This window comes from Poeciliopsis prolifica, unplaced genomic scaffold (assembly GCF_027474105.1).
Source record: "Poeciliopsis prolifica strain line A6 unplaced genomic scaffold, Auburn_PproV2 SCAFFOLD018, whole genome shotgun sequence".
In the NCBI taxonomy this organism is placed as follows: Eukaryota; Metazoa; Chordata; class Actinopteri; order Cyprinodontiformes; family Poeciliidae; genus Poeciliopsis; species Poeciliopsis prolifica.
In genome coordinates, this window is record NW_026562393.1 from 5,740,908 (window position 1) to 5,748,272 (window position 7,365).

Consider the following 7,365-nt stretch of genomic DNA (forward strand, 5'->3'; position numbering starts at 1 on the left):
CGGATGAAACTTATTACATAACCATATTCAATATTAGTGTCAACCTGCCATGACCTGCTGGAGTGAAGAAAACAGGAAGGAGACAGGTCCTCACAGAACCACTAAGCCAGGGGTGATTTATATGGAAATGAAAAACGGAGAGCTCATAATGTAAATGAGACCAAAAAGCATAGTCAACAAAAGAGATGCAGCTAAACATCCAAACACTGAGGCAGGGTGACTTTCTGGGAGAAATAAATTCAAGGAGAATATCGAATCTTAATGGCAGCAACGGCTCCATCCAGGAGAAAAACACAACCACAGCTTTTATTTTCCAGTCAGAAGTGTTCTTATAAAGTTACACTTAGCTTAACTTTGAGAAGAGGTAATAAAGAGGTTGCATTTATTTTGTTCTGAAACGATATATGTCATTTAATACAGCATTCCTTTGGAAAGAGATTCAATTGGTCATTATCACAAAGCTGCAGATAAACAGATTGTTGTGAATCATTGGTGCAATCCACCAATTCTGTTGGCAAATAATCAAACATATTCAGGCTTCCTTTTAATCTTCACATGAAGATTAAAAGTTTAATAAGATTGACATGACAAGTCGAGTCTCAACTCTTTGGAGGACAACTCTAAGTTAAGTCTGAAGCTTTATAAATTTTGCAACTTAAGTGCCATTTGAGTTACTATATTTGGAAGAGTCAAGACAATGTAAAAAAAAATTAAATAACCAAAATATTGCTGCCATGGAGTCCAATGAGGAGAAAAATAACTAAGCACTGAGACAGCGTTGCCCTCTAAAGAAAAACCAAGTAAAAGCTAGCAATATGTTTGAGAGTTAGTTAAACTAAGACCCACTAAGCCCAGGATACTCTGCAGAAGAATAAACATAGAGGAGATACAATAGTTGACAATCGCAGTTTATCATACACCCTTTCCCCTAAGCTCTCTCCCCCCAAACATACATATGCACTTAATAAAGACACTTTTATAGAAGCAATGAACACTCAGCACATTTTATAGGAAAGAAGATCAGGAATTACAGAAAGTTAATGGCAGCAAGAGCTCCATCAATAACTGTCTAGCAAAGAGACACAGCTGAACACAAAATCATTGAGCTAGGAGTATTTCCCATGGTAAAAAAAGAAAGTAAATGAGGAGTAGCAGGATTGGTATCCGGTGCAATACATCAACTAAGCTTGTGAAAAGCATTAATGGAGAACTTGTTGCTTTCAAGCACGCTGCTCTGCTTTTTGCAGTGCTTCGCCAGTTTCAGTCAACACATCTGAGGGCTGAGCAACACTGCACATTAACAAGCACTTGAAATTTTCCCAAACAATCTGCCTGCGGAGCCAGACACGTCTTTACACTGGGATGGCACGCTGCCTCGTGTGTCACTGATCATTACATCAGCACTGTGTATCGCTCAGGAAGCTTTCACCTCCTAATTAATTGTCCTCTACCACAGTCTCACTCAAATAGACCAGCTGGTGAAGTTTTGCTTGCATTGGAATAAAATACGTAAAGCAAGCCCTAAGCTGTCACATGACCAAAGCAAGATTTCATTGACTTTTATATATTTAGTAATATTATAAAGAAACAAATCTTGTTTACAACTAAACTCAATGTTTGTCATCCATCTTATTTTGCTTTTCGACAATACTGTACAAACGCATAAAGGATCTTAATTTAAAGCTTTTGAAATTTTGCTAGGCAAAAATGAAAATCCCTTAACCAGACTGGTTGCATAAGTACCAGTTTAAATGATAACTGAAAAAAAAAGACGCTCAGAAAGGCCTGGAAAGATGGATGGAAACGATCCATATACCTGAAAATGAGAGCGCGTCTGAACAGAAGCAAAAAGGGGGGCTTAGTCGGCAGTCGAGTCTCAGAGGAACAGGATCAGGAGTGGGTGGACAGCTCAAGGCTGCCAGCCTCTGTGTACTGCTGGCACAATGCTTTGCCAGCCACACAGGCGCTCAGCATTCGCCCACTTCACATTGAGGCTACACCCATCCTCAGCTGTCTGACGTGGGGAGGGAACGGAAGAAGGGATGAGAAAAAGGCTGCCAGGAGGACTATTAGATTTTACAGCATGAAGAGGCCTGGGAGACATACAAAATCCTTCTTCTCTGCACAGCTTCAACTCAGCCATTTGACATGCTAAATGTTGTGGCACATGGCAGCAAAGACAAGTTTGCAGAGAAATCCACAAGATATTGACGTATAGCTGTGCAATTGTAGGGCAGAAAATGTGCATGATTGTTTGACTTTTTTTGAAAGCTAAGTAAATCATTATTCCATGATTATGAACTAAGTTACAAAGCCACTGAAAGTTGCTAGAGAAGTTTAAAGCTGTCTTTGTAGTGCGTTCTGATCTAAAAGTTATTATCCATCTTTATTTATGTTTTGTCTCTGAGTCTCAGTTAATAAAAGCCTCATCAGTTAGTTTATTTATTGTTTTATTTTTTTGCACAGCCTCTTGGATTTTCATTTTCTGTCCATGTTTTCCTGGCCTTGAATCTGTCTTGAGTCTGTCTTCTCATCTGCCATGGATTCTACTAATTAATGTTTTTTTTTCCCCCACTCTCTTTCACTTCTTAAAAGTATTTAAATGTGTGTGATACATTTAATTAAGCAACACATCTTGAAAGTATTTTCTTGCTGTTCTTATTATGCGTCAACTATTTGGCATCAAGACACAAAAACGATTTTAGAAAAGATCTGGATTTAGAAATGGTTCATCAGGTTGGTTATAAACAGATTAAAATTATTTCTAAGATGCCACAGAAAATGTCAGTTACCAAAGTTTTCTCTATGGTGCTCGGTTGAACACAGCATTGCTCCCTTTCAAATTTCTGCACTGTCAGTAAGCTGGCTAACAGAAGGCTGCTATGCTTTGCTTACAAGGACAAATATGGCTGTTTGTAAATGTCTCTGCTTATCAAGTAACCAAAAAGATATGGTGTGGCAAATGACAGAGCACCACTCATCACTTCTCTTTTAGGTAACAGTGCTTTAAAACTTCAGTTAGCATGCTACAAGTGCCTTGCATTTTTAGCTAGCCGAAGGCTAGCAAACCAGATAGCCTGGTTTCTAGCTATCTGAAACCAGGCGGTAGTTTTGTTTGTAGCTTTGTTTACGAACAAAGCCAAATTTGTCAAATTTGGGTCACTTCATAAAATGCATAGACTTCAAAAAGGCTCCATATTCTGTTCAATGAGTGCTTAAAAACTGCTGTGAAGTTTAGCAGGTGTTTCTGTTAACTTTGTAACTTACCCTGCTCCTATTTTAATTTGGTCATCTGATTTATTTTGTTTATTAATTTCTATTTACTTGCTGTTTTACCTGTAGCACCTTTTCCTGTTTTCATGTGTCTCATCAGTTTAGTTATGTTTAGTTTACATATTTTTCACCTTCTTTTTTTTTGTTCACAGGTGATTTGTAATTTCCCACCAGTTCATGTTCCCCCACAGCTGTTCAGGTAATCAACCTCACCTGTTCCTTTTGTCAGTAAACGCCATCCCTGTGTAATCCATATTTCTCTCTTTTCTTTCTTCTTCCTGTTCTCTGCTATGTTCATACTGCTTCGCTCCCTGCAAGTTAATTTTGAGTTATGCATGATGTGACCCATGTTACTTTTTTAAATCAAAGTAATTTGATCATGGCATCCATTTTGGCTTAAAATGCTAACACTGGGAATAATTTTACTCAGACCATAGCATAACAATTTCATGCCATTCTCCTGCTGTGATGGCACTGTACTGCAACACCTGATTCAGGTGACCCATACAAAAAAGTGTTTCTTTGCATGTGCATAAATAATTATAATATGCCAACAAATTAATTAGTCATTAATTTAAGGGGTTCTCATGTAACAGAGGGTTGTTGGTAAACTATATGACGTTTTGCAGCACTTTGAAAGACAAACTAAACTAAAACCTCTTTACACGTGAATGACACTGATATACCGATCAATAAGAAACTTGGGTTCTTGCCCAAAGGCACATGTGACAGAAGGAATCTAAAAATATTAACCCACAAGTTTTGCAGGAATCCAGGCTTTCTTTCAAGTTTGTGAAGTGAACTTGATGAATATTTCTCAAAGGAGTAGTAAAGTTTTATTTTTATGTGGACTTTGCATGCTTTTTCACTTATTTCCACTTGGAAGCAAAGTGTTAAAAAAAATAGCTTTGGAAGTCCATCATAGGAAATAATATTTCAGTGTTGGGCCAATGGAGTGTAATGAACGCAGTGGATCACAGACACCCATGCCAACAATAATCTTAAACTGCATCCAAAACTTGAAAGGGTGCTGCTTTTTAAGCCAAACTTAAGACCTGGTACCAGAGATACACTGGGAAGCCTGCTGACTACATACTATGCCCCCTCTTGGAATCCTAAGGAACCATAAGTCAACAATGTTCTTTTGTATGAAATAAGATTCAGTTATGTATCGTTCTTGAATTTAGAGTAACTCAGTTTTGGACAAGTATACATTTTGCAAGCATCAAAAGCAGTTTTTTTCTCCAAAGGTTAGAGGACAGAATGTCCCCAGTCATTTAACCAAGTGATATGAATTATGTCATGGTGTAGCTTTACTTGTTTTAAGATAGAATTTGTGCTGCACATTAACAGGAAATCATTAGCTCCTAAATTATATCCATGAATTCCATCACTGTTCTCTAACAATCCCACGTGATTTTTTTAGATTATAAGATAAATACTCCAGACACTGCTCAGTTCATCATTCAATTATTAAAATAACACGGAACTACAAAACTATCAAAACATTGTAGTCAACTTAAACTGAGAGGCAGCCATGAGACATCCTAAAGAGTTAAAGTTTTGGCATAGATGCAATACATTAACTCAGGTGGAAAAAATACAAACATGAACACATCATCTCATCTGTGAACCATTATAGTGGCAACACTATGCTATGAAATGCCCTTCTTTACCAAAGACAGGCAAACTGGTCTGAACCAGTAGAAAGGTGGATGCAGAGTAATCCTAGAAGAAAAACTATTAGAGTTTGTGAAATATATGAAACTAGCATTCATGCAATAACCATCACTGATTCACTCTTTATGTTTTTCTATTTTTTACTTATAAAAAATATTTCAAATTGTGGATGCTTTCATTAATATTGGTGAAAACCTGCTTTTCTTTTGTGTCACTATTGCTGGAAATGTGGCTTTCCCAGAATGTACTGAAGAGACCCAAGACATGACCAACATCTTTAAAAGCATTGCAGGATTTCACAAACATATTCTTTGAAACAGGCAAAATGTCAGCATTAAAATACCTTGTCTAATCTGAGAGAGTGAGACCAACCAGCTCCTTATGAGGCTGCAAAGCACAGCAGCTCAAGGCATGGCTGTTTTGACAATACCCATCTCTCTAAGCAGAGAACGCTGAAGGTAGGAGAGTGACGGCTCCTGCCTCCATACATAATCTCTTCTAGGAAGAAATCCCTGGCTCTATTCCCATTAATTGGATGCCAGTATTTACAATGACAGTGTTGTGGCAAGCTGCAAATACCTCCCTGCTGCTACTTTGTCACCTTGTAATTGATGAAAAGGCAAGGGTGAATAAAAGAATCTGAGAAGGGAAAAGATGAATCTACAGTAATACGTTGCTGGTAAGGATCATACTGGATCCTTTAAAACGGTGGTCCCCAACCACCGGGCCGCGGACCATTACCGGTCCATGGACCAACTTGGTACCAGTACTTACAAGAAATAATTAAATATTTCCATATTATGTATTATTTGAGCCTGGAGGATCTTTTATTTTGAAACTCCTTTAACCGGATTCTCTCGATTAGCTACGTCTTGCGTGCCAATACTGAGCCATAAGCAGCAAAATGAGTCAGAAACAGATCAGATGTCTTTGGAAAGTTTCTTTGCGAAGGAAAAAGTCGTATCTGACATGTAAACGTTACCATAGCGACAAGAGTCAGAGAGCGTTAGGGCAGTGGTTGAGAGGAGACGTTATAGGTCTGGTTCGTACGTTAGGGGACATGGGGATTTTTTTTCTTTTGTGTCCCCTCGTACAACAAAAGGGGACGCAAAAGTATTGCGAGGAGACACAAAGGAAAAAAAAAAAATTCCCCATGTCCCTGAGGGGCTTTTTTACGCTTCAGGATGTGGGGTTGGACAACTTCCGGTGGCTATAGCGTTAGCATTAAAAGGCTAGGAAAATGGCTCAGTCTCGGCACAGCTGTTTTTGTTCAGTCCCTGGTTGTTCATGTGGAGCAAGAAAACAGCCTTATCTGTCATATCATGCGTTCCCGACGGACCTGGACCAACGGAGGCAGTGGATCCAGGCGATCCGAAGAGATGAAGGTCCGGACTTTTGCATAAAGATGGGGAGCACTTTCGTATGTAGCCGCCACTTCACACCGGAGGATTTTGTTAGCGGATCCACCACCAGCCGCCTTAAAAGTGGAGCTGTTCCTTCCCTGTTTGCCTGGAATAACTTCACTGCACCGGCAATGAGAGAGTCTGCTTTCGAGAGGGCTAAGAAACGGCAGTTTGTCCTCTCAGAAAGCTAGCCAGGCTGAAGATGCTACTGCGGACCATGACTATACGGCACATCAACCTGCAGGGGGCCGGGGCGGTTGTGCGCATGCGTGAGGTCGGGACGAATGTGCGCATGCGCGGGGCCGGGGCCGTAGTGCGCATGCGCGGGGCCGGGACGAATGTGCGCATGCGCGGGGCCAGGGTGGTTGTGCGCATGCGCCGGTCCTGGGCGGTTGTGCGCATGCGTGGGGTCGGGACGAATGTGCGAATGCGCGGGGCCGGGGCGGTTGTGCGCATGCGTGGGGTCGGGACGAATGTGCGCATGCTCGGGGCCGGGGCGGTTGTGCGCATGCGTGGGGTCGGAGCAGTTGTGCGCATGCGCGGGGTTCACGCTTCTGGATTTTATAAAGCGGATGTGAGGTTGGACAACTTCCGGTGGCTATAGCGTTAGCATTAAAAGGCTAGGAAAATGGCTCAGTCTCGGCACAGTTGTTTTTGTGCAGTCCCTGGTTGTTCATGTGGGGCAAGAAAACAGCCATATCTGTCATATCATGCGTTCCCGACGGACCCGGACCAACGGGCGATCTGAAGAGATGAAGGTCCGGACTTTTGCATAAAGATGGGGAGCACTTTCGTATGTAGCCGCCACTTCACACCGGAGGATTTTGTTAGCGGATCCACCACCAGCCGCCTTAAAAGTGGAGCTGTTCCTTTCCTGTTTGTCTGGAATAACTTCACTGCACCTGCAATGAGAGAGTCTGCTTTCGAGAGGGCTAAGAAACAGCAGTTTCTTCTCTCTCAGAAAGCTAGCCAGGCTGAAGATGCTACTGCGGACTATGACTACACGGCA

At 41.1% G+C, this 7,365-nt stretch overlaps 1 protein-coding gene across 1 annotated transcript in view; it reads right to left on the reverse strand.

Moving 5' to 3' along the window:
- cpxm2 (carboxypeptidase X (M14 family), member 2) overlaps positions 1–6,417 on the reverse strand; it is a 37,666-nt gene extending 31,249 nt beyond the window's left edge. The window contains exon 1 of the mRNA XM_055042920.1: positions 6,293–6,417. The gene's annotated coding sequence lies outside the window, so the exon portion shown is untranslated. The remainder of the gene's footprint in view (positions 1–6,292) is intronic.
- Positions 6,418–7,365: the final 948 nt, after the last annotated feature.